General features: G+C 44.6%; 1 long non-coding RNA gene across 1 annotated transcript; it reads right to left on the reverse strand.

The window, feature by feature from the left end:
• Nucleotides 1-1,380: 1,380 nt before the first annotated feature.
• LOC138737070 (uncharacterized) lies at nt 1,381-26,250 on the reverse strand. Its single transcript, XR_011340755.1, has 2 exons — nt 25,983-26,250; nt 1,381-1,699 (listed from the first exon to the last, which is right to left on the reverse strand). It is a non-coding gene; the product is annotated as an uncharacterized lncRNA (long non-coding RNA).
• Nucleotides 26,251-26,766: the final 516 nt, after the last annotated feature.

The raw sequence follows: 26,766 nt of genomic DNA on the forward strand, positions 1-26,766 counted from the left end.
ACACTGGATCAGCCACTAGTGAGCATAATTGCTGGAGTATCCACATTTGGGGACCAAATATGCCATTTCCGCCATCTACTAAGTGAACCTACCACTAGACACATCCCCTCTGCAGAAGTGTTCCATCCATGACTCCCTGACCACTGCTCCCCACCCCCCACCAATCATCTTACCCCTGTGCCTGCAGGAGATGCTCCACTTGAGCCCACACCTCCTCCCTCACCACCATTTGGGGCCCCAAACAGTCCTTCCAAGTGAAGCAACATTTCACTGCACCAGGAGCTCCCGTTGGGGTCTCCTCAGCATCGGAGAGATTGGGTACAGACTGTAAGATTGTTTTGTTGAACACCTCAGCTCTGTCCTCACCAATAGTGTGGATCTCCCAGTGGCCACCCATTTCAATTCCCAGTGCCATTCCCTTGCTGACATGCCTGTCCATGGTCTCATGCACTGCTAGTCTGAGACCACCTGCAAATTGGAGGAACAAAACCCTACCTTCCATCTAAACACCCTCCAACTGGACAGCATTAATATAGACTTCTCTGGCTTTTGTGAAACCCCACCCCCTCCCCCACTTCTTCTGCCATCACCTTCCCCCAGCTCTATCTCTTTCTCTCCCTTTTCCCTGTCTCCTTTTGCACAGACATGATCAATTCTCACCCCTCCCCTTATCATATCCAGTTAACACCTTTTGTTGGTCTGGACTCTTCCCCCCAACCAGCATTGTCAGAATTCTGAGATTTCCTGTTTTTTGCTTATTCGGCTTATCCCTTGCAGAAGGGCTTGGCCCTGAAATGTCGGCAATATATCTTTGTCTCCTATGGATGGTGAAAGACCTGCTGAGTTCCTCCAGCATTTCAGGGTGTGTTTTTACTACAATCACAGCATGCGTTTCACTAACATTAGTCTCCACTGCCTGGCCAATATCCACAGGTATGAGACCTTAGTTATATAATCATCGAATTTTGGGGGGTTAATTTTTCGGGTCAAATTTTGGGGGAGGATTCAACTTTTATACTTTTGACCGCAGTAAGTATCTACGTTGTTCAAGGTGTCGGGAGCTCGTATGACCAGGACCAGGTGGTGAGTCTGTGTTTGAGGTATCGGGAGCTCAGATGGGCGGCTGGGGCAAGGGTCCACGGTTGGGGCATTGGGAGCTCTGGTGGGCGGAAGGCCGAGGTGAGGATCCACGGTTTGGGGTGTCGGGAGCTACAGTAGGTGGGTGGCCAGGGTGAGGATCTGCGGTATGGGCGTCAGGAGCTCAGATGGGAGTTCAGATGGGGCGGTGGCTGGTGGGTTGGTAGCTTGGATGAGGAGGAGGTTGGGGCCAACTAAGGGGGGGAGGGGTCGACTCTTACAAAGTATCAATGATTACACAAGTATATAAGGTAGATTTATTTGCAACATATATAACTTGCTTGGGCCTCTTTTAATAAGATTTGTTTACATAACTAAAACAATACATATAGTGAATTGTTGCCAGATTTGGTTAATTACAAAACTTGTGCCATTACAAGGCTTGGGTATGTCATGATCTGCATATTCAGGGTGAAAAGTTATTATCAACTGGAAATGCTCACTCTGTTCCTGTCTCCACAGATGCTGTCTGACCACATTCTTTAGACGTTAATTTTCCAACACCAGCAATTGCTTTGTTTTTCGATGAAGTCTGCATTACACGTGAGTCGTTCACGTTATCCTGTCATAAGATCACAAACACAATTGAGACAACAAGTGATTTGAGAAAAGGTACAAACTATTCTGAGATTTATTTAAATCTGAGCTTGTTTTTTCCCCATTGTGGTTGATATTGTCTTTGATTGATGAATTAATTAAAAATAAGTGGTCTCAAAATAAATAGAATTGCATATTTACGCAAAGCTAAATTTTGTTGATTTTATACTGAATTAACATAAATAGAAAATTGCTTTAGGTTTTTCTGATTTGCTTTTCATTAAGGGAAGGAGATGTGGTAGACACTATGTTTTTGAAATTTCAAAGGATTTTAGGACAGCAAACCTTGGAGAGAGTTCAGAGGAGCTTCTCTAGAATGATTCTAGAAAAGTCTATCAGTTGCTTACAACTATAGATCCTTGAATTAAAGAAAGAAATTATAATGGCCCATATTAGCTGAATAACACTGTTTCATATGTGTTTTGAAACAAAAAGCTCTGAAGGAAGCCCCATGACCCAGCCTTGTTGTTCTTCAACACCACCTTGGTTTACCTGAATCATTTTCCAAAGTAATGGCTGTGACATTCATGACTCCATTTGTGACTAAGCTAGTCTAAAGGATGCTGAGATGACTCAATCAATGGAGGAGAGGAAAGTGTAGAAGAGTGGAAGGGTCAGGATAGAGGAAAAGTGTGTAGGAACTATGAGTGGATGACAATTTAATTTCATTTACTGGGAGTGTTACTAAAATGGGCTCAATTAATTTTTGAGGACCCTTTCCGTCCATCACACATAATCTTTAACCCAATGGTTCTCAACCTTTTTCTTTCCACTCACATACCACTTTAAATATTCCCTATGCCATAGGTGCTCTGTGATTAGTAAGGGGTTGCTTAAGGTGGTAGGTGGGTGGAAAGAAAAAGGTTGAAAACCACTGTTTTAATTGTACCTCATTGAGTCATTATGTGCACGGTTTCATAACTCCAAAGGAAATGGGCCAATGACAATTTTTCTCAAGCAAAATATTTCAATAACAATTGGGTCTAGAGCAGTGGTTCTCAACCTTCCCTTCCCGCTCACATACCACTTTAAGCAATCCCTTACTAATCATAGAGCACTGATGGCATAGGGATTACTTAAAGTGGTATGTGAGTGGAAAGAAAAAGGTTGCAAACCATTGCATTAACAGGAAAGAGGTTCAGGAACATCGAAATCAGGACAGTCCAGGCTGGAAAATTGCTTCTTCCTGCAGACTGTGTGATTTATTAACAGTATCTTGTAACAGAGTAAATTATTCCAAAAGAGATATATTATATCTTCTGTCCATAGGTGATTATTATGTGCAGTGTATTTTTATGTGCATGTATGTGCACCATTGTCCAAAAAAACGCAGCTTTGTCTAGTTGTATATGTACAGTTAGATGAAATAAAGTTGAACATGAACTAGAGTTCTACAATACCTAACATCTATATCAAACATATTTGAGAAACATCTCTCCTGAGGCACCAGAATTCTCCTGAGGCAGCCTAAGCAACTCTGACAGTCAAAAATCATATCTATTCCCTCTTGACCATTCTCAGTCAAATGACCCAGGCATTTTATTCTCCCATCTTACCAAAATACCTTACTTAAAGATCTGAGTGAAACACAAATGTCTGCAGACGCTTTGATTGTAGTAAAAACATGGAACTCAGCAGGTCTTGCAGCGTCCATATGAGGCAAAGATATATATATATATATATATATATATATATTATATATATATATATTACTAACGTTTCTACCTGAACCATTCTTCAAGGAATGAGCAAAAAGCAGGCAGTTACCTGAACAAAAAGGCTAAAGGAGAAGGGAGGAAAAAGGTGGGGAAGATTGGTGGAAGGGGGTGAATGCGGTGGTGATGGGGAGTACAGGTCAACAGACAAAATATGATAATTGGATATGGATAAAACAAGAAAGGAAAGTTGAGAATTGATCAGGTCTTTACTTAAAGATCTCATGCCCTTCACAAATATGCTGAAAATGGTTGGTGCATATACATTTATACTTAGTTATGTGCTCATTGAGTGTTATGTAGTACACCTGAATGAATAACTGGACCCAGAGGTGAATGCTAGTTTGAGGCATCCTTTCGCTGGCCCACCTTTAACGAACTTTCCAATTGCCCCTCTTCTTGCATAGAATAAGGAGTTTATTTACAGGACCTACAGGAAAGTAATCACGCCAAGATTGCAGGAACCAGGAAGCTGGGTGACTAATAGGAGAGAGAAAGGAAAGGCAAGCAGGCAGGTTGTGCTGGATACCCCAGAGGCTGTTCCCTTCATTGTATCCCACTTTGGATACTGTTGGGGGAAATGACTAACCAGGGCAAAGCTGCAGAAAGGAGAAAAAGAGAGCAGTAGTCATCGAGGGTTCAATAGTTAGAGGGACAAACAGGAGATTCCATGGACATGAAAGAGATGCCTGGATGGTTTGTGGCATACCAGGTGCCAGGGTCAGGGATGTCTTGGATCATGTTCATGGCATCCTGAAAAGGGAAGGTGAGCAGCCAGAAATTTTAAAGAAGACATCAGGGATAAGTATTCACACCGAGAGTAGTGGGTACCTGGAATGCACTGCAAGGGGTGGTGGTGTAGGCTGGTACAATTGAGGCATTTAATAACCTCCTTTGAAGAAGACCGCAGAGCCCACCTCACTGACAAAAGGCAAAGGAGGAAAAACCCAACACCCAACCCCAACCAACCAATTTTCCCCTGCAGCCGCTGCAACCATGTCTGCCTGTCCCGCATCGGACTTGTCAGCCACAAACGAGCCTGCAGCTGACGTGGACTTTTACCCCCTCCATAAATCTTCGTCCGCGAAGCCAAGACAAAGAGAAGAAGAGATAATCTCTTGGACAAGCACATGGATGCAAGAAAAATAGAGGGTGGAGGAGTCACATATTGCAGAGGAGAAAGTGGACACAGGAACCAGAGCTCCAGGGAAAGCAAAGTGAAACTAAGGAAAAACAGCCAGAAAAATAAACAATTGGAAAAAAACGTGCAAGAAAAAAAAATAAACGTCAAATGAATGAAGGATAAAAAAATACACCCCAAAAAATTGCCGAATCCGGCTCCTCAAGTCAAGCAGGAGCAGCGGCCTCATGTGGGGCCTGTTTGAGGCATTCGCAGGTAGAGAAAAAAGGGGCGGAGTCACCTGGATTGGGCAGCCATGATCTTTTTTTTATTTATTTTTTTATTTTTCACACCATAAATCACATTAACCATGATACACACTTTTTCCTTTTCACACATATACAGTGCCATTTTCTCCCCCCCCCCTCCTCCCATCCCACCCTCCCTACCTCCCCCCTCCCGTCCATTTAAGGTACAAAATCTAGGATACATTAAACCAGTCAGACAATGTTGTCATTCAATAAAAATACACCAGAAATTCCACTGAGTCCATTCTTTTCATTTCCTTTTCCTTCCGTTAACTTAGGTAGTGATTGTCCCCGGTAGGTTTTCGCTATTGTGTTTCATGTAAGGCTCCCATATTTGTTCGAATATTTCAATACTATTTCTTAAACTATATGTTATTTTTTCTAATGGAATACATTTATTCATTTCTATATACCATTGTTGTATTTTCAAATTATCTTCCAATTTCCAGGTTGACATAATACATTTTTTTGCTACGGCTAGGGCTATCTTAACAAATCTTTTTTGTGCATCCTCCAAATCAATTCCAAATTCTTTGTTTTTTATGTTACTTAGGAGGAAGATCTCTGGATTCTTTGGTATATTGCTTTTTGTAATTTTATTTAATATCTGGTTTAGATCTTCCCAAAATTTTTCCACTTTCTCACATGTCCAGATTGCATGAATTGTTGCTCCCATTTCTTTTTTACATCGAAAACATCTATCAGGGGCAGCCATGATCTTGACGGCACCAGATCATGACCATTGGCCGGCCCAGGAAAGAGTGCAGGCAACACTGCAGGGGAGGCGATGCCGACACCACAAGGTGAGCCTCGCAAGAAGTGGGAGAAAAAGGCCGGTGACGGTGTTGGCACTGTGAACGTCAGAGGGACAGAGGGCGATGCAGGTGACCCCAAAAGGCCAAGAAAAAATATATATGCAGTGCTGTGGAAGCAGCCCTGCCTGCAACGCAGGGTGAACCCAGCGAATAGTGGGAGTGGGACATTGGCAGCACGGGCAATCCCAATCCCATGATGGGGACTTTGGGAAGCTGTATGGGAAGTGGAATGGACAGTGAGGAGGAGATCGGTCAGCAAGGAGGCCCAACACCTCAGGCAAAGAAGAGGAGGAAAATGGAGAGAAAGAGAGAGATGGATTGGAGCCCTCCATGAAAGACATTAAAGATGTGATGGAGGCCTCAGAGAATAGACTATTTTTAAAAGACGTCGATGGAAATGGGAAAATTCAGGAAAGCCATGGGGGAATTGACTAGGAGGGTTACTGTGGTAGAAGAGAGGGTTGAAAGAGTGGAAGACAGTATAGAAAGATTAGAAAACGATAGAGATGCCTGGGCAAAGGACAGAGAAAAGTTATAGGAAAAAACTAGACACAATAGAAAACTTCAGTGGAAGAAATAACATTAAAATTGTTGGGGTAAAGGAGGGAGTCGAAGGGGAATACCCAGTGGCGTTTTTCAGGGAATGGATCCCTGAGATATTGAGAAAAGAAAGAGACTGGGTGGGGGAACTTCCAAATAGAAAGGGCCCATTGGTCTCTCTTCCCAAAGCCAGGTCTGGGACAGAGGTCTTGCTCTGTCTTGATTAAACTCCTGAAATATCAAGAAAGGGAATGAATTTTACATGCGGTGGCTGTAGGTGCGAGAGAAAGAGATGGCCTGGTAGAGTTTGAAGGGGATAAAGTTCTCTTTTAGACTTAAGTGTGGCACTTTTAAAACGGCGCAAGGAGTTTGACCGAGTTAAGAAACTTTTAAGGAATAATGGAATCAGCTCTACATAGTTACACCCAGCAGCCCTAAAGGTGTTTTTGCCTGGGGGTGAGAAGAAATTCTTTGCAGAGGCCAAAGAGGCATTGAGATATGCAAACACTTTGGATGCTGTCTAAGATGATCCCGAAGAGAGATAACAGGATAGAGGGCCAAAGGCAAGAGACGATCTAGTTGTAAATAATGTAAATATAACATAAATTATTGTTACACTTCGTTTATCATGAAGGTTAAAGTTAAAGAAAAGTTAATTCGGAGCTCTGGAGTGGCTGAGGAGGTGCTGAGGCAGGAAGATTGCTGCAATGAGCACACTCCAGGATGAGGAGGGAGATGGTGGCAAAAGTTTGCGGGTTGGTGCCAGGAAGGAGAGGAAAAATAGCTCCCTGGGGAGGAGGCATAAAGGTTATGTTATTTGCTTGTTTGTTTTTTTTTATTTTAGTTCTCCAGAATTTATTTTGAATACGGTCGGCCAAGCCAAAAAGACATGCACTATGGACTAGGTGAATGGTAAACGTCTTGGGAGAAAGGTAAAGGGAAAGAACATGGGGGAAGAGCTCTGGGATGATGGATGAAATAATTAAATGTTTAAGTTTTAATATTAATGGCTTAAATGGGTATGTGAAAAGGAAGTGAGTCTTGGTACACATTTAAAAAAATGTAGGTGGATGTGGCTCTTTTACAAGAGACCCATTTTATGAATGATAAGCATCAAAAATTAAGTTTAATGCAACTTAGATTGTATACCTAAAATGGATGAGAGGGGGGGGGGGTGGGGGGGTGGCTTGGGAGGAGGGAGGGGGGGGGAGAAAAAGTCACTGTATATGTGTGAAAAAGAAAAAGTGTATATCATGGCTAATGTGATTTATGGTGTGAAAAATAAAAAAATTTAAAAAAAAGAAAGGGTTGGGTGGGGCAAGTGATAGCATCCTCCTTTAACTCCAAGGCTAGGGGCGTAGCTATTTTAATAGAGAAAATGTTCAACTGAAGGTGGAAGACAAAGTTATAGACCCAGCTGAGAAGATTTGTAACGGTGCACTGTCAAATATATTCAGAATCCTGGACACTAATGAATATATACGCCCAAAATTTTGATGGTGAAAATGTTACACAAAGTGTCTTTTTATACTTGGCAGAAGGGTGGGGCAATGTCTTAACTATAGGGGATTTTAACTTTTGCCTGGATCCGGTATTGGACAAGTCAGCAAAGAAAGTGAAAAGGGCCAGGGCAGCAAAAACCTACAAAATTTATATAAATTGAATTATCTCCCCCTGCTTGGAAAGATCGAGGAGTCTGCATAGATGGATACATCTGCCCATGACATTGATGACAGGGTTGATTCCATGAAAATGAACATAATGCCAAGGCTATAATATCTTTTTCAGTCTTTGCCCATCCCATTATCCCAGTTTCTTTAAGACATTCAACAGACGTGTTAGACAGTTTGTTTGGAGGAATAAGGTGGCTAGAGTCTCCATGGAGAAATTGATTTGGAATTATAGTCTGGAAGGAATGAGACTCCCAGACTTCAAAAAATATTATTAGGTGGCCCAGATGAGGAGGGTGGTATACTGTGTTGGGCACAATTTGGTCTATACATGTTAGGGGAGAAGATAGCAGGAGAGATTATATATAAATGGGATTCTAAATTCTTCTCTTTGGCTTGGCTTCGTGGACGAAGATTTATGGAGGGGTAATGTCCACGTCAGCTGCAGGCTCGTTTGTGGCTGACAAGTCCGATGCGGGACAGGCAGACACAATTGCAGTGGTTGCAAGGGAAAATTGGTTGGTTGGGGATGGATGTTGGGTTTTTCCTCCTTTGTCTTTTGTCAGTGAGGTGGGCTCTGCGGTCTTCTTCAAAGGAGGTTGCTGCCCGCCGAACTGTGAGGCACCAAGATGCACGGTTTGAGGCGATATCAGCCCACTGGCGATGGTCAATGTGGCAGGCACCAAGGGATTTCTTTAGGCAGTCCTTGTACCTCTTCTTTGGTGCACCTCTGTCTCAGTGGCCAGTGGAGAACTCGCCATATAACACGATCTTGGGAAGGCAATGGTCCTCCATTTTGGAGACGTGACCTACCCAACGCAGTTGGATCTTCAGCAGCGTGGATTCGATGCTGTCGGCCTCGGTCATCTCGAGTACTTCGATGTTGGAGATGAAGTCGCTCCAATGAATGTTGAGGATGGAGCAGAGACAACGCTGGTGGAAGCGTTCTAGGAGCCATAGGTGATGCCGGTAGAGGACCCATGATTCGGAGCCGAACAGGAGTGTGGGTATGACAACGGCTCTGTATACGCTAATCTTTGTGAGGTTTTTCAGTTGGTTGTTTTTCCAGACTCTTTTGTGCAGTCTTTCAACGCCGCTATTTGCCTTGGCGAGTCTGTTGTCTATGTCGTTGTCGATCCTTGCATCCGATGAAATGGTGCAGCCGAGATAGGTAAACTGGTTGACCGTTTTGAGTTTTGTGGGCCCGATGGAGATGTGGGGGGGGGGGGGGGGGGGCTGGTAGTCATGGTGGGGAGCTGGCTGATGGAGGACCTCAGTTTTCTTCAGGCTGACTTCCAGGCCAAATATTTTGGCAGTTTCCGCAAAACAAGACGTCAAGCGCTGAAGAGCTGGCTCTGAATGGTCAACTAAGGCGGCATCGTCTGCAAAGAGTAGTTCATGGACAAGTTGCTCTTGTGTCTTGGTGTGAACTTGCAGGCGCCTCAGATTGAAGAGACTGCCATCCATGCGGTACCAGATGTAAACATCGTCTTCATTGTTGAGGTCTTTCATGGCTTGTTTCAGCATCATGCTGAAGAAGATTGAAAAGAGGGTTGATGCGAGAACACAGCCTTGCTTCACGCCATTGTGAATGGAGAAGGGTTCAGAGAGCTCATTGCTGTATCTGACCCGACCTTGTTGGTTTTCGTGCAGTTGGATAACCATGTTGAGGAACTTTGGGGGGCATACGAGGCACTTTTGTATTTGCCAAAGCCCTTTCCTACTCATGGTGTCGAAGGCTTTGGTGAGGTCAACAAAGGTGATGTAGAGTCCTTTGTTTTGTTCTCTGCTCTTTTCTTGGAGCTGTCTGAGGGCAAAGACCATGTCAGTAGTTCCTCTGTTCGCGCGAAAGCCGCACTGTGATTCTTGGAGAACATTTTTGGCGACACTAGGTATTATTCTATTTAGGAGAATCCTAGCGAAGATTTTGCCTGCAATGGAGAGCAGCGTGATTCCCCTGTAGTTTGAGAAGTCTGATTTCTCGCCTTTGTTTTTGCACAGGGTGATGTAGATGGCATCACAAAGGTCCTGAGGCAGCTTTCCTTGGTCCCAGCAGAGCTTGAAAAACTCATGCAGATTGGCATGCAGAGTTTTGCCTCCAGCCTTCCAGACCTCTGGGGGGGATTCCATCCATACCTGCTGCTTTGCCACTTTTCAGTTGTTCAATTGCCTTATATGTCTCTTCCCGGGTGAGGACCTCATCCAGCTCTAGTCTTAAGGGTTGTTGAGGGAGCTGGAGCAGGGCGGATTCTTGGACTGAGCGGTTGGCACTGAAAAGAGATTGGAAGTATTCTGACCATCGGTTGAGGATGGAGATCTTGTCGCTGAGGAGGACTTTGCCGTCTGAGATGCACAGCGGGCTTTGGACTTGGGGTGAGGGGCCGTACACAGCCTTTAGAGCCTCATAAAAACCCCAGAAGTTGCCAATATCTGCACTGAGCTTGGTTCGTTTGGCATGCAGCCATCTTCAGCGCAAACTCCGGGAGATCCAAAATGAGTGGATACTAAATTAATAACTGGAAAAATGGACAACTCCATATTAAAAAAATATAATTCAAACATGGCAAAAGATAAACCGGATTATTGAGTTAAATGTGGGGTTGTCCCCCAAAATACCCCTAACCCAGAACAAATTGGTAGTTATGACCATGGGTACACCAGGTGTTGAGGAAGTTTGGGGGGCATCCAAGGCACTTTAGTATTTGCCAAAGCCCTTTCTGACACCTTGTGCCAGAAAGGGAATATCCACAAGACCCAGCATTGTTCCTGTTGGTGGGATATTATGGATGCGAGTGTGAGATTGTCCAAATACCAAATTCGATTTGTAAAAGTTGCCTTGGTGGTGGCCATGTACAGCTGTTACCTGGAAATCTGACTCTCAGCAGAGCATGGCATGATGGAACACAGAGATGCAGAGATGTATTCCCTTGGAGAAAATCACCTATAATCTGAAGAGGAAGTATGACATGTTCATTGAGGTGTTCTAACTATACCTGTGGTACATTGGAACATGGATATGATTAACCTTCTTAAAGCCTTTTTTTTAAAGGAACAGTGGATAGTATGGTCACACCAGTCCAGGAATGCCAAAATTGAGGATATAACTTTGAGGCCCGGTCGGCACCCCTCTCCCCTACATTTTTTCTGTCTCTTTTTTTGTTTTGTTGTTTTACAAGGATGGGTGTGGGGGGAGGGAAGAGGGGAAAAAAGATGACGATACAAAATGCTCTGTAAAAGGGGCAGATTAAATTTTTAAAAAATAGAGCATTATGGGTGTGAGGTTTAGAAAGTTTAGATTGTTTATATAGATTGTTTATATAGGTCAGCATAACATTGTGGGCTGAAAGGCCTTTTCTGTGCTGTTATTTTATCATGTTCTATGACAAGTTCTTGCTAGAACCAAAGTGAGAGTTAACATAAATCTAGCCTCAATTCTGAGTGTGCATTTACCACTAATGCTGTAGAAATCTGACCGCAAAGAATCGGTGGGCTTTGTGGTGTAGATTTCCTCTTTCCCAATGGCAGTTTCTCTTCAGAGAATCTGTGGCATCCAGCAATAGTAATGTCATTAATCTGGCTGTGCAGTCAATCAAGTTGAAGATCTTTGACTGACAGCACAAGCTCTCAGCTGTGACTTATTGAGTAAAATAAAGATCCTGACAAACACATGATGAAAATAAAAGATGAAATGCTATAGAAAAGACTTTTAAAAAGAAAATGAAATTTTGAAATAATTAATGTGTGGAAGTGACTAATCCTAGACACATTAACCACAGAGTAGTGGGGTGTTTGGGTATAAAATTAAATCCTGACCATAATGAGAGTCAATTACAGATATTCCAACCCTCATCAAGCACTAATCATATTTTCCCATACCTGATCATGACATGAATATATAATAATTTCAAGGGTGCTACAGATCAGTTTGTAAATGAGACCAAATATTGATCAAGAACAGAGAAAAGATGCAGTGAAACTAAGCAAATTATCCAGCTCTGGACTGAACCCAGCCTAAGCTGGCTAAATCTAAATGTTTCCTCAGAATGTACAGTACCACACAGTCACACAACCTGTAGATCTGCTGCTTCACAGTTCCAGTGACCCAGGAATGTACCTGACCTCCAGTACTGTCTGTTTGGAGTTTGCTTGCTCTCCCTCTAACTGCATAGGATTCCACTAGTTGCTCTGGTTTCCTCTGTATCCTGAAGATATGTGGGTCAATAAAGTTAGTTGGCCACTGAATATTGTCCCTTGTATGTCGGTGAATGGTAGAAATTGAGGAGAGAGTTGACAAGAATGTGAGGAGAGTACGAAATTGGGAAAACTAAAGGCGGAATGGAATAAAACACGAAAGTCTGCAGAATCCATGATTGAAGTAAAAACACAATGCTGGAGAAATTCAACTGGTTAAACAGCATTCTTTATATAGCAAAGATAAAGATATATAACCAATGTTTTGGGCTTGAGCCCTTCATCAAGGGGAATGGGATTGGTCTGGGAGCAGGCATAAACTTGATAGGTTGAAATGGCCTCCTTCTATGTTGTAAGTCATACACCATCTTCATTAATTCCATCTTTCAGCACTTGGCCCATAGCTTTCTATGCCCTGGTGATTCAAGTGCTTGCTTTGACACTTTTAAATACTGTCAGTGACTCTGCTTCCACCTCCCTCTTGAACAGCACATTCCAGGTGATTTAAGTTTTTAGTTAATTTGTCACACAATACCTAGTATTGTGAGAAGGATTCTTCTGCGTGCGGATTAACAGTTTATCTCTTGCATTCATTCAGCCGTGCAAAGAGCAGAATTACTGAGACCAGTAATGAAAAAGAAGGATCAGTTTGTATCAATTTAGGGCAGAATGATAGCATTGTTATGGGGTTCATCAGTGAGCCTGATGGCTGTGGGGAAACTATCTTTGAACCATTAGTCCATTCTTGACTTATAAAAGTATCCCTCAGATCCTCTCAAAATATTTTATTCCTTAATCTATGTCCTCTATTTTTATCTATCTGTGATATGGGGGAAAGTTTCCCACAGTCTACCCCTCATAAGTTTATGTACCTTGATCTTGTCTTTTCTTAACCTCCTTAAACTCCAAGGAAAACAGACCCAGTCTCTCCTCATAAGTAAAGCTTTCCATCCCAGGCCACATCTTGGTGAATCTCATCTGTACCTTCTCCAGCACTGCCCCAGAAGGAAAATATAAAATAAACACCAAACAACATCTGAAGCCAACAGTTACAGTCAAGTAGGGATAGAATGGATAACCGGGCTCTACCATTAAAGTGCTTCATCTTCCATCTTAGCAACCATCTTCCTGCAAATGTTCTGGCCTTTTGCCATTCTGCTGCAGCCAATTTAAACCACGAATAGTCTGATTCTGATGGCTTAGCTGATCAGGATTTCCATCTGCAGAAAGGAGCAAAAACAATCTGCTGGAGGAACTCAGCGGGTCGAGCAGCACCAGTGGAAGAGAAAGAATGGTGAATGTCTTGGGCTGGAACCCTCCTACAGATGCTGCTCAACCGTTGAATTCCTTCAGCAGATTGTTTTCTTTTGCTCCATATTTCAGAATCTGCCTTCTCGCTTGTGAGCCCTGCAGAAAGGTATGCGGTTGGAATGATGCAGCTTCTGGTTTTGTCCACACCATTGCATCTTTCTTCTTAGGATTTCAAGCAAGAGGATGTATTTGTTGAAATCTTGTCTGATTTGACTTGTTTGCTGTACTTCTGTGTGCTGTACTTGATATACAAGAAATCTTCAGAAGGTTTTTGTGTCTCAATTTGTCTTTCTTGTGTCGATGCCAAAATGGCAGCATAATGGTTAAGAATTCTATTTCCGTTACAACTTACTCCTCATCAATATTTGCTTCAGTTTTGAGAATCACAAAGAATCCAGATGCTGGAATCTTGAGAAAACCGTTTGTTGAGAATATGGTTGTACAATTTACGCCAGTTTTGATGCTTGTCTGATTTTTTTTAAAGAATAAAAAAAGTCTTTTAACAATTTACACAAATGAAATTAGATTGTTAGAGTTTTTAACAATGGATTTTTTAGTTATGCCAATTTTACTGATGTATAACATTCTCGTTATTTTATAGTAAAAACTGTTGTAAAATTTACTTCCACTATTGTAGAGATATTGCTGTGGCAATGACTGTTATTTGCACTCATTTTTGAAATCAGGGTGTCACCAACAAAGCCTGCATTCATTGCCGATCCATAATTACCATTGAGAAGGTGGCAATGAATCACCCTCTTGAATTGCAGCAGTCCTGGTAAATATATTCTCACACTGCAATTTGGTAGGGAGTTCCATAATTTAGACACAGCAACAGTAAAGGGCCAACAATATATTTCCAAGATGGTGAGCAGCATGGAGGGGAATCTGCTTGAGGTAGTGTTTTCAGTACTAATTGTTTGCAGAGGTCAAGGGTTTTGAAATGCAGTCAGTGCAGCCTGAATGAACAAGCCGGTTGATGCACCGTCAATGACTCCAAAAGACTGAAGTTGAGCAAAATTGAAGGCTTTTATTCACAATAGAATGAAGGCACAACCCTGCTGGTTGACTGTCCCGAACTGAGGAGGGGGCTGAGGAACAGACATCTTTATTCAGGAATCCATGGAAATCAAGTACAGTCAGCCAATGGGTATATCTAGACAGATAAATATATACCTACAGTGGTTTAGAGGGTTCGTGCGAGAACGCAGCCTTGCTTCACACCATTGTTAATGGAGAAGGGTTCAGAGAGCTCATTGCTGTATCTGACCCGACCTTGTTGGTTTTCGTGCAGTTGGATAACCATGTTGAGGAACTTTGGGGGGCATCCGAGGCACTCTAGTATTTGCCAAAGCCCTTTCCTGCTCACAGTGTCGAAAGCTTTGGTGAGGTCAACAAAGGTGATGTAGAGTCCTTTGTTTTGTTCTCTGCACTTTCCTTGGAGTTGTCTGAGGGCAAAGACCATGTCAGTCATTCCTCTGTTTGCGCGAAAGCCTCTTTTCAATCTTCTTCAGCATGATGCTGAACCAAGCCATGAAAGACCTCAACAATGAAGACGCTGTTTACATCCGGTACTGCACGGATGGCAGTCTCTTCAATCTGAGGCGCCTGCAAGTTCACACCAAGACACAAGAGCAACTTGTCCATGAACTACACTTTGCAGACTATTCCACTTTAGTTGCCCATTCGGAGCCAGCTCTTCAGCGCTTGACGTCCTGCTATGCGGAAACTGCCAAAATGTTTGGCCTGGAAGTCAGCCTGAAGAAAACTGAGGTCCTCCATGAGCCAGTTCCCCACCATGACTACCAGCCCCCCCACATCTCCATCGGGCACACAAAACTCAAAACGGTCAACCAGTTTACCTATCTCGGCTGCACCATTTCATCAGATGCAAGGATCGACAATGAGATAGACAACAGACTCGCCAAGGCAAATAATGCCTTTGGAAGACTACTGTTAGGTCTGCTTTGTTCATGAATGAGTGAGACAAACACCAGGCTGAGTCGAAATCAGGGTTCTTTGTTCTTTATTACCGGATTGTAACACTTGCGACTAACAAAGTTAGCCGGAGAATGCATTCTGCCGTTATCAGCAAAATGGTGATTTTTTATACCCTTGGATACATGTTTAGAACATCATCATATCATTACTTGTCCAATGACTAAAACTGTTGCTATCCTTTCCCTGCTAGCTTCCTGCCTCTCAATCCATCAATGTCTCTCTTATCTTGTAAGTACAAGGATGCATTCTGTTACTCCTTAGTACTGGGTGACTCCTTCTCCGGTCCCATCTCATGATGTTTTACCTAACAGGAGTACAAGGACACCTCCCCTTCTTGTTACTGCCCTGTACAGGGTAACTCCCTACACATTCCCATCTCATGATGTTTTACCTTACACTACACAAAAGAGTCTGGAAAAACAACCAACTGAAAAACCTCACAAAGATTAGCGTATACAGAGCCATTGTCATACCCACTCTCCTGTTCGGCTCCGAATCATGGGTCCTCTACCGGCATCACCTACATCTCCTAGAACACTTCCACCAGCGTTGTCTCCGCTCCATCCTCAACATTCATTGGAGCGACTTCATCCCTAACATCGAAGTACTCGAGGTGGCAGAGGCCGACAGCATCGAATCCATGCTGTTGAAGATCCAACTGCGCTGGGCAGGTCACGTCTCCAGAATGGAGGACCATCGCTTTCCCAAGATCGTGTTATATGGCGAGCTCTCCACTGGCCACCGTGACAGAGGTGCACCAAAGAAGAGGTACAAGGACTGCCTAAAGAAATCTCTTGGTGCCTGCCACACTGACCACCGCCAGTGGGCTGAAATTGCCTCAAACCGTGCATCTTGGCGCCTCACAGTTCGGCGGGCAGCAACTTCCTTTGAAGAAGACTGCAGAGCCCACCTCACTGACAAAAAACAAAGGAGGAAAAACCCAACACCCAACCCCAACCAACCAATTTTCCCTTGCAACCGCTGCAACCGTGTCTGCCTGTCCCGCATCAGTCTTGTCAGCCACAAACGAGCCTGCAGCTGACGTGGACATTACCCCTCCATAAATCTTCGTCCGCGAAGCCAAGCCAAAGAAAAGAGAAGAGAGTGGTTTATCACATTCACCTTTGTTTTTTTTTAAAGAATCTGGCGGGGTGAAGTTAATAATACAATTAAAAATTAAGTCTTTCAGGGGGTTTGGTTTTCCACAGTGACCCTTGTAGTACTGGCTAAGACTGTGGTGCAACGATGGGGTCCTGGACAGTCTGGGGCGCTTGTATGCAGTCATCAGCATTGGGCAGGTGGGTGGGTGGTGACGAGTCTGGTGTGCCATTTGTTAGGGCTGAGGTAATGTGCATGGTCCTGGTGCATCGTGAGTGATGAGGGGTGGGAGGGATGTGAGATCATCAGTAGTGGTCTCCAGAGTCCCTAAGGGCACCAGGTCCCTAATGGAGACATTGTCCTCATGCTAATCAGGGTACACCACATAGGCATATTGGAGGTTGGCATGGAGGGTTGGACTCCTCACAGGTTTCCAGACTAGGACTAGTGCTGGGGACATCAGCAATGCTGGCAGCATGGTCCCTGTCACCGATTTCCTGGGAAAGTAAGACATGTGTTTATGCAGTGTGGCATTGGTGGCCGTACATAGAAGGGACCTGATGGGGTGGAGAGCCTCAGGAAGGACCTCTTGCCAGCAGGAGACTGGAAGGCCCCTAGACTGCAGGGCTAAGAGGATGACCTTCCAGATCGTAGCATTCTCCCTTACCACCTGTCATTTTCCCCCAGGAGTTGCAGCTGGTGGTCCTGCTCATGGCGATGCCTCTGGTGAGCATGTTTTGGCGCAGCTCATCACTCATAAATGAGGGCCCCTGGTCGCTATGAATATAGCTGGGGAAGGCAAACAGAGTGAAGAGACTGCGTAGGGCCTTGATGACTGTGGCAGCTGTCATGTCGGGGCAGGGGATAGCGAACGGAAAGCATGAGTAGTCATCAGTGACATTGAGGAAGTTCATATTGCTGTCTGATGAGGGGAGGGGTCCTTTGAAATCAACACTCAGGTGTTCAAAGGGATGGGTGGCCTTTATCAACTCTGCTCTGCCTGGCCGATAGAAATATGGTTTAAACACCGCGCAGAACTGGCAGTTTTTGGTCATCAACCTGATCTCTTTGATGGAGTAAGGCATGTTGTGGGCTTTGATGAAGTGGAAGAACCTGGTAACTCCAGAGTGGCAGAGATCATTGTGGAGGGCTATAAAGCTGGCACAGGTTCTGTGGGATAGGGCATCTGAGGGCTCATTGAGTTTCCCAGGCCGGTACAAGATATCATAATTATAGGTGGAAAGTTCTCCACCTCAATATCTTGTCATTCTTGATTTTACCTCTGTGATGGGTTATATTATATATAAAAATGTATTTTAAAAGAAATAGATTGTGGGCAGGAGTTGGTTAGTGTAGGCCACCACAGAGTAACACTTCACATCTCATTTGAAATGCAAGGCACCGAGAGCCTCTGCACAGACAATAAAAATTATTTTGAAAATGCTTTGCTAAGGAACTTCAAAAGCAGGTGCAAATGAAACAGTCCACATTCAGAGGCTGATAAGATCTTTCAAAGACTGGGTCTGGAGCTCTGCAAGAAGGTCATGTGGTTTTGCAAGCAGAGAGAGAGAGAGAAAAGACCAAACAGGCTTTCTCAAAGAAAAAGAGAGAGAGAGAGAGCAAGAACTCAGTTCTGCAGTGGCTTTTGAGGCTGCAACATGAAAAGCTGGCAAGCTTGGTTGAAGAACCCATTTTGAAGATGGGTTGTGAACTCTGAGTTCAGCCTGTTGAGAAATCTTTGTAGTCCTTACAAGAGAAAATGGCTGGCTAGAGTGTTTCTCCTGAAATAAGGGAACCAAGAGGAATTCTGTGGTGACCTGGGTTATCATTTGGAAAACCCTGATGGCGTAAGTTTCTTCGCAAGGCACTGAAGTGACTGATTGAAGTAAATCAGTTTGTGTGTGTCCAACAAGCAACAAATCTCTCTGAAACCAACTAGAACTTGATTTAACAAGGGGGCAGGCCTTGTCTGCAGAGTTGGATAGTAGTAAGTCGCAAAGTAATGAGAGAAAAAGCCCAGACACCTTTTCAGGGCCTTGAGCCTATGGGGGAGGGGGAGTTCCAAGAGCAGGTTCATGTGGTCAGGGTCAAAACCAATGACTCTGTTCAAAATGACACAGCCAAGGATGGCAAGGCGGGTTGTGGGAAATACACAACTAGCTTTATTGTATGTGAGGTTAAGGAGTTTGGAGCAGTGTGGAGGAATTTTTGAAGATTGGTGTCACGATTCTGTAGGTTGTGACCACAGATGGTGACGTTGTGACCGCAGATGGTGACGTTGTCAAGACAAAGGAATGTGGCCTGCAGCTCGTACTGATCTATCATGCGGTCCATTTCCTGCTGGAAGACCGAGACCCCATTAGTGACACTGAAGGGACTGGCAGGAAATGATGGAGGTGGCCATCTTCCTCAAACCCAGTAAATTGGCGATCCTCTAGGCGGATGGGGACCTGGTGGTATGCCAACTTTAGGTCAATGGTAGAGAAGACCCGATATTGTGCCATTTGTTTCATCATATCAGATATATGGGGAAAGGGGTGCATGTCCAGTTGTGTGTACTTATTAATGGTCTGACTGTAGTTGATGACCATCCTGCTTTTCTCCCCATTCCTCACTACCACCACTTGTACTCTCCAAGGACTGGTGCTAACCTGACTGATCCTCTCGTTGAGTAGTCGCTGTACCTCCACCCTAATAAAAGCCTACCTTTGGTGGTGCTAGGTTTACAGTCGGTGGTAAAGTTGGCAAGCAGTGATGGAGGGGTGATTTTGAGGGTGGATAGTCTGCAGGTCGTGTGCAATGGGCGATCAGATTGTTGACAGTGTGCCGTGGGTGAGGAGGCTGAAGGGTAGGTGGAGCACAGTGGGCGATTTAAAAGCTGCTGGTTACAGACAGTGAGGGGTGGATGGGCCCATCGTACTCCATCGTCACGCTTTTAAGGTGACATTGAAAATCCAATCCCAGTAGCATGGCAGCGCAGAGCTGTGGCATTACCAGGAGTTTAAAGTTTTTGTAATCTGTGCCCCGCTCAGTAGCCGTGGACATCCACTATATGTGATCTTGAGGCCAAGGAGATTTTTTGGCTTACTGGCCTTACCATGAGGGAATAACGCTGCACCGTGTCGAGGCGGGTGAAGCTCTCTGTGCTCCCACTATCGAACAGGTAACACATCACGTGGCCATCTACCTGAATGTCCGTCATTGATCTGGTGAGTTGATGAGGACTGCCCTGGTCAAGTATGATGGAAGCCAGTGTCAGATATCTGCTATAGTCTTTTTGAGTTTGAGTGTTGAGTTGGGAGATAGCAGCATCCAAGATGCTAGTCCCCGCATGGCACTGCTTGATCTAGAAGATACCGCTCAAGATGGCAACCCCTCCACGACTTGCACGTGGCACCTCTAGTTTTTGGGGACGGCGGCATCCAAGATGGTGGCCCCCCATGGCCCCCATGCAGCACTGCTAGGGAGGAGTGGCTTTGATCTGCACACCTTAGCATAGTGTCCTTTCTTCCTGCAGCTGGAGTAAACCGCATCTATCGCTGGGCAGCGTTTCCTCGGGACACAGAAATAGTACTTCGGGTGCTTATGAAGTCTAGTGGCCAAGGTCAGGTCGCTGGCAGGACATAGCAGTAGTTGTGTTAGGCACTCGCAGAGTATGGCCTTCGTGGTCAGATCGCTGGCGGAATATGACAGTGGCGGCATGTCCCAATTTGATGGTGCCCGGGGCAACAACGAGGCGGTTGTGTTGTTGGTTGAGTAGGCGTGCATATTCTGAAGGGCCACCTCCAGTGTGCCTGCCAATTCGACTGCCCTCCACAGACTGAGCTCATCTTGCTCTAATAGTCTCTGGTGGATGTAATTGGACCTGATGTCTGAGACATAGGTATCCCTAATCAGGTCCTCCGTGTGCTATGCAGCTGTCATGGCCTTGCATTCACAGATCTGTACAAGGGTTCGCAGGGCCCGAAAGTACTCAGCATTCGACTACCTGGATCGCTACTTGTGGGTCACTAGGAGGTGACTGCCATAGACCTCATTGACCTTTCTCAGGTACTGGGCTTTCAATATGTCCATTGCCAACGGATACAACGCACCATCCCTGATCATTGAGTACATCAGGGGCTCGACTGGGGAGTGCAGCACTTGTAATTTGTTGTTCTCTGACCACATGATCTGATCAAACGATGGCTGATGATGCCTGCAGGAACGCTTCAAAACAGTGCAGTCAGAGTTCAAAGTTGGTAGGTGCCTCAGGCGATTGAGGGTCAATTTCCAGCTTTTCTGGCTTCAGGATCTGCTCTATTGTCAAGACTATTACGAATATAATTGATCCCCCATCAATGACTCCAAAATACAAAAGTTGAGCAAAAATGATAGGCTTTTATTCACAATAGAATGAAGGCACATCCATGTTGGTTGACTGTCCTGAACTGGGGAGGGGGCCTTGAGAGGAGCTACAGGTACAGTTGGCCAATGGGTATGCCCAGACAGATAAATATATACTAGTATGACTAGATTGTCTGGGTGAGTAACTCTTGTAACCTTCCCTGGTAAATTCCAGGGAATCACTGATAGTGGCTTTTGGATTCCAGATGTTCCTCTCAGCTTTCTTCCATTATAACTGTGATCACCAACAGCCTTGTCTACATTCTCATTACAAATTGTAAGTCATTGTGACTTTATTGCAGATTGGTGTATGGATTGAGTGGAACTTTAGATGACAATCATGTGAGCCATTAGAGCACCATATGGTCCAAATGAAACTTGCAAAAAAAAAAATACCTGTAGCCACGCGCTTCTTGAAAAAAGACATACACTTGCAGTGTAGTCAGGTTAAGCTCTGAGTTTTATTAGGGCTCAGGCCCGACTTTTATACTTGCACTGTTCCCGCCGTGGCCCTTCTTGGTTGACATTAAAAAATGCCTAACAAAAGCGGGTTTCCCGCACGTGGGTACTTTCCTGCATAACAATGCCCTTCTTCCCTGTGTGCTGTCCCTGTCTATTGGCTTCGCAACAAGGCCAGTGCCATTTTGGGGTTGCTTGCCGTTCACTTGCTGGTTCGCTTGTTGGGGAAAGTGCCGCTGTGCAGGCCTTTGGTTATGCTCCCCACCCAGAGTCCCAGCTCGATTGTGGCGGCAGCAGGTGGCCACATGACCCCCACCCCCCCCCCCCAGAACTGGTGGTATTGTCTTTGTTGTTGTCCTTGGTGCCCGGAAACAAAGATTCTGCAGTCTTTGGCAGCCTGCCTCTTGGACGTGGTGCTGGTGTCTTGACCAGGCATGCCGGGTCCAGGTGTGCCAGCTTCAGCCTGTCTGTGGTGAAGACTTCGGTTTCACCTATGACCTCCAGCTTAAACGTGGCCCCGTTGTTGCGGATGAGCTTGAACGGACCCTCATATGGCCTCTGAAGCGGTGGATGATGTGGACCCCTGTGAATGAAAACATACTCACAGTCCTGCAGGTCTTTGGGTACGTTGGTCCTTGTGTGTCCATGCCTGGAAGGTGGAATTGGGGCCAGGTTGCTGACTCTTTCCCTTAGCCTGCTGAGGAATGCTGCAGAGTCGTCCTGCTGTCCACCTGGGGATGGTACGAATTCTCCAGGGACCACCAATGGAGCTCTGTAAATGAGTTCAGCTGAAGAGGTGTTGAGGTCCTCCTTGGGTGCCATGTGGATGCCTGACAGTGCCCATGGTAGCTCATCTGCCCATTTGGGTCCTTGGAGCCTGGTCATGAGCATGTTTTTGAGGTGCCTGTGGAAGTGCTCTACCAACACATTGGACTATGGGTGGTAAGCTGTTGAGTGATGCAGATGGGTACCCCACAGGCTGGCTAGGTCAGACCACAGACTGGAAGTGAACTGGGCCCCTCTGTCGGATGTGATGTGGGACAGTAACCCGAATAGTGCCACCCAGGACAAGATGAGGGCCCTGGCACACAAGGTTGTGGACATCTGTCAAGGGGACTGCTTCTCTGGAAAAAGGCATCTTGCCCTGCGTGGAGCGGTGGGCCCTGGGTCAGGATGTGGTGCTGTACTCCATGTCAGGGCATCACCGTGGTGAATTGGTGGGGGATGAGCTCTGCAGGACCCTGGGATGCTCGTTGTCTGATCTCGGTATGGAGTGCTGGGAGTCTGGTGTCTTTGAAGGGGAAGGTTTGAAAAGTCTTGGTGTGGACCAATCTCCTTCCCTTGAGGTCCACTAGCAGGCTGTGGGCACGCAGGATGTCTGCTCCGAGGAGTGCTGTTCCATTGTGGCCAGCATGAACACCCACGAGAAGAGGCTGCCTCCCAACTGCAGTTGGACCTTGCAGGTACTGTCGGTCCAAATCATGTCGTTGTTGGCAGCCATCATCATGGGCCCAACTGCCTGTTCATGGTGTCCTGTCCCGACAGGGGCAGGATGCTGACCTCTGCTTCTGTGTCCACGAGGAAGCATCATCTGGACTGGCGGTCTCAAACATTCAGGAGGATGTCTTAGTGGCCAACTGTCATGGCTATTAGCGACGGCTGGCCCTGGCTTATCCCTGAAACATGCACAGCGGCCTGCACCGGCAGGTATCAGCGCCCCATCTCTGGTGGTAGAAACACCATTGATCATCTGGATTATCTCCTCAAGGGTGCTGTTGTTCTCTCAGTGGCTTTGCATGGGTCTGGCTGTGGGTTTAGTGACAAGCCCACGGATGCTGAGTACTTGCTTCTGTTTCCACAGAATGAACGCTAATGATGCAACTTTCTGGAGGTCGCTGAAATCTGCATTAGCCAGGAGCAGTTGGATGTTCTTGGGCAGTTGCTCCAGGAATGTCTGCTCAAGCATGATGCAGGGCTCATGTTTGCCCATGAGGGCCAGCATCTCGTTCATAAGTGCTGACGGGGGCCTGTCCCCTAGCCTGTCCAGATGGAACAGACCTGCCCTCTCTCATGCCATGAGAGCCCAAAGGTCTCGATCAGCAAGTCCTTGAAGGTGGTATACGCACCTTCTCATGGGGGCTCCTGGATAAAATTGGCCACCCAGCCTTCTGTGTCCTGGTCCAGAGCGCTCACCACATGGTAGTACTGGGTGGATTCTGCTGTGATCTGCCAGATCTGGACCTGTGCCCCAGCCTGGTCAAACCACACGCATGGTTGATTTGTCCAGAAGTTCGACAGCTTGAGAGCGACCGTGTTGACTGCTGCCCGTTTGCTCATTGCTGGGTTTAGATGCTGTCTTAACCATCGGAGTCACCAATTGTAGCCTGCGCTACTCAAAAGAAGACACACACATGTAGTGTAGTCAAGCTAAGCTCTGAGTTTTATTTGGGCTTTTATACTTGCACTGTTCCCGCCATGACCCCGCTCAGCTGACGACACAACATGCATAACGAATGTGGGTTTCCCGCACGCGGGTACTTTCCTGTATAACAATGCCCTTCTTCCATGCGTGCTGTTCCTTACTGTTGTTTGCATGCTGCTGGCCTTTGGTTGCGCTCGCCGCCTGGAGCACCGGCTTGATCGCTGCTGCAGTGGGCCATCACATGCCAATATAAATAAAGCCTTAGTTTGCTTCAAGTTGTTCAGTAGATTGCAACTCAAAGTGACCTTGAAAGCAGTTTATCAATTTCAGATGTTTCATCCAGAAATGTCACATACCAGAGGACATGCATTTAAAGCGAGGGGGGTTGGGAGAGGGAAGAAGATGCGTGGGGCAAGTTTTTTTTACACACAGATAGAAGTAGGCTCCTGGAACGTAGGCTGCCATGGGTATTAGTGAAAGTAGATATGTTTCTAATGTTTAAGAGGCTTCTAGATAGACACATGAATATGCAAGAAATAGAGGCATATGAATCACATGCAAGGGTAATTGTTTTAGTTGCATTTGGGCATCATGTTTGGCACAGACTCATGAGTTGAACATGATGTAACTTGATACAGTACAGTATTAAAGAAATGTCTGTTTAACATCAAAAAATACTACCCTTATTGATGAGAGGAAATACTATTTGTATAAAGTAGCACCTCCCTTTCATGATTACTGACAGATTCATGACAGATTACTGACAGATTCATGATTACTGACAGATTCATGACAGATTACTGACAGATTCATGATTACTGACAGATTAATCACAATGTGAAATCTAGATTCTCAATACAGGAAAAATTGCTATTCCTTTTTAAAGGTACATTATCTTTTTATAGTTATCCCCTTTTACATTCAATAATTCTGGGGAAAATGAAAGATTTATTTATAGTAAATAACACTGATGAGTTGTATCATGTATGTTCTGTAGGACAAATGTAAGTGAAACCTTACTAAATGCAAATAACTTGATACTGCCTCACTCTTATACTTCACACTTAAAATGAAAGCTCTTTTCATAAATAGTTGCATTTTGTCAGTGGATTATTGCAAACATTAGCAAGAATATTTGAATATTATTTTTCATTGACAGTTTTTAAAATTTGTGCTTTAGTCTTAAAAATCAAGGTGCATTTTAAAACAAAAACAGAAATGAACACATTTTTCAGTCACATTTGTCATGTCAGTAACATAAAACAAAAGAACTGCATGTCTTTGAGTGAAATGTTCTACTTTTTTTAGTCCCAGCAACAGACATACTATTGGCTTTTAGAATGATAATGTGTCTTCAGTGATTGGTTGAAATTGGTCCGCCAACTGGAGGTGTGGAAAGTAGGAATCAACTGTTATTGGCTGATGAAGAGAGGCCTTCAAGACAAATGAAAAGCATTGTATCTAAGGGAATGAGTCATGTGAAGCTATTTTTGTATGCTTAGAATATAGGAAGTGCACTGTGTGCCTGAACAGTAAGTAAAACAGCTGAGGTTGAATAATATCAGCTAAAATAATAGCGTCCATCTGAATTGTTCACAGCTCTATGAGCAGCATTCAAGCAGAGATGTGCACAAGCTAAGCACCTCCTCCACCATGTTAACTCAATAGAGCATACTTTCTTTAGAATTTTAGGTCAAATGGACACACACGACTACTAGCTTACTTCTTTAATTGACTTTTGCAGAACAACACATAAAAGCCTGCAATTTCAACTCTATAATAAGTGTGTAAATGGAAAAAAAAAACACATTTGGCTCGAGAACAGCAATTAACGGGGTCCTTAATCAGGCAGTGATGTGAAGCAAAATCCTTACATTAATTCTACAGCTTTACATAAGCTCAGATAATAGCAGTGGTTAGCCCTAACCTAAATCATGGAGATTCAGATTACACAGCGGCAGTGTTCCGTAGAACAAGGTCATGCTTTATCGTAATAGCTAACATTAGAAAATAAAATCAGTGGCAAGTAAGTGCTATTTGATACTAAAGAATGAGGAAGGAAATAGACTTTAAATAAGATAATAAAGAAAAAAGCAGACAGCTGAAAATACACTCTTCATCGAGAAGTGATATTAATAAAAGCAAATGCTGACTTGGGTTGTGTATCAGAATTCATCCTGGATAAAAGCAAATGTATAGAATTAATACTCACCATTCAGATATTGGCTGGAATCTCTGCAAATATCAGAAAATTCAAGGAAAAGTGCTTGTTTACTGCTATGGCACACAGGAGGCATTTGTCCATCAGGCGCATGCTGATCAGACCAATATTGTAGTCTTATTCCTTTTTTCCTTATCTCCTCTCAGTATAAGTGCCCAGCAACTCTTATTTGATTCTTTTGGTTCTTGCCCATATTAGTTCAGAGGTTAGGTCAAATTGGTCAGAAATAAAAAAAGAGAAGCAGGGCCAGTTTAATGAATGTGGTGGAGCTGACAGGCTTGTGTATTTCTTTCAAGCGAACAAAGAGAGGCTGAATGGACTTGATGGATTAGGCAACATCCACCGAGAGATGATCAGTCACGTTTCAGGTCGGGACTCTATTTTGAGACTAAAATGGGGAGGGGAGATATAAAGTATATAAAAAGGGGGATAGGGAGAGGTCAAGAGGTGATAGGGTACTGGACAGAAGAAAATGAGGAGGGTGGAGAGACAGGTAGGGGAGGGGTCAAGGGAGGGAGGAGTTAGAAATAATAAGTGGAAATGGGAGCACATGAAGGTGAGGACAAAATCTGGGAACCTGATAGGAGTGAGGGGGGGAACTATAATTAGAAGATTTGATGTTCATGCCATTCGGTTTAAGTTTATGTTTAGTTTCACCCTAGCAATGAATGAGGTTGACAGACATGTCTGCTTGGGAATGGTGAAGTGAATTAAAATAGCTGGCAATGGGGAGTTCCAAATTCAATCCACAGAGAGCAGGTGCTCGGTGAAACTG

The sequence above is a fragment of the Narcine bancroftii genome, chromosome 6 (genome assembly GCF_036971445.1).
Source record: "Narcine bancroftii isolate sNarBan1 chromosome 6, sNarBan1.hap1, whole genome shotgun sequence".
Lineage (NCBI taxonomy): Eukaryota > Metazoa > Chordata > Chondrichthyes > Torpediniformes > Narcinidae > Narcine > Narcine bancroftii.